Below are 1,086 nucleotides of genomic sequence, written 5' to 3' on the forward strand. Positions count from 1 at the left end.
TGAAGGACCAAGCATTTCCCCTTATTCCCTCCCCCCTCTCACCCCACCCATACGAAGGTCCGAATATATGTCAATAGAGCTACGAGGCTTGTCATACCAACCACCTTCTCACTCACAGTGTGCATCAACGTTAACAATGCTATTACAACATCCTGTATCACAACCTCAAACGATTCTCTCTACATCCGTGTTCGTGAATAGTGCCATTCAACTCAACATTACCATCTCTCACCTACTCTCCTCACTCCACTCCACAATCCTATCAAATGGGAAAACGAATGCAGACCCTCCCACTGATGCTGCAGGTGCTGAAGCAGTGCTAGCACATCAGATAATGCGCATCATCCGTGCACCTCTTCTCTACTACATGAATGCGTTTTTACGTGGCCACATGCAAGGCGCATCTGTGGACGCTAGACTTGCAGTTTTGACGGAACCAGATGAGGGAAGCGGATACATGGCGTGACAAGCGAGCAAGCCATGACACACATTGACTACTCCGATGCGAGTTGTTTGGACTGGTTCACTCATCGTGGGCTATATTCTAACCCAACTGATCTTGGTGAGTGCATTGACAGTCAAGTCACAACGAAAACGGAAGTTCTGCTCTCTATTGTTTACAATCATTCGTAGTCAAAACAGCTGCCCAGGTAATTGGAGGTGCGTTGTGTGTTTGTCAAAGTTATTTCATGTCTACGTGAACTCCTGAAATATGCTGATAGATTCCTGTGAGAAAACACCACGTTTACTCCATTCTTATGTCCACACATCCTGACAGCAATACTGACTCCTCTTCTGCTCATTTTCGTGTGATTTTCCTGCGGTCGAAACACTCAGGTGTGGGTGACTCTGGACGATTCCACTGGTAGGTATGCATGTTTCCTCCTTGGCTTTACTCCCTCTGTTACCTGTTGGTCCCGCACATCTGAGGCCAAAAGAAGCTAGCCGTTACACACAGTACCGAACTAACTAGCCACTATGTCCGTGGTCACTAGCTACTTTCCTCTCTACTATACTGGCAAGCGAAACGGTTTAATGCCGGGTCACTTCGAGCCCTTCTTCTATCATCTTGGCACTTAAATGTTT

This window comes from Echinococcus granulosus (genome assembly GCF_000524195.1).
Source record: "Echinococcus granulosus chromosome Unknown EG_S00025, whole genome shotgun sequence".
NCBI classification, from domain to species: Eukaryota; Metazoa; Platyhelminthes; class Cestoda; order Cyclophyllidea; family Taeniidae; genus Echinococcus; species Echinococcus granulosus.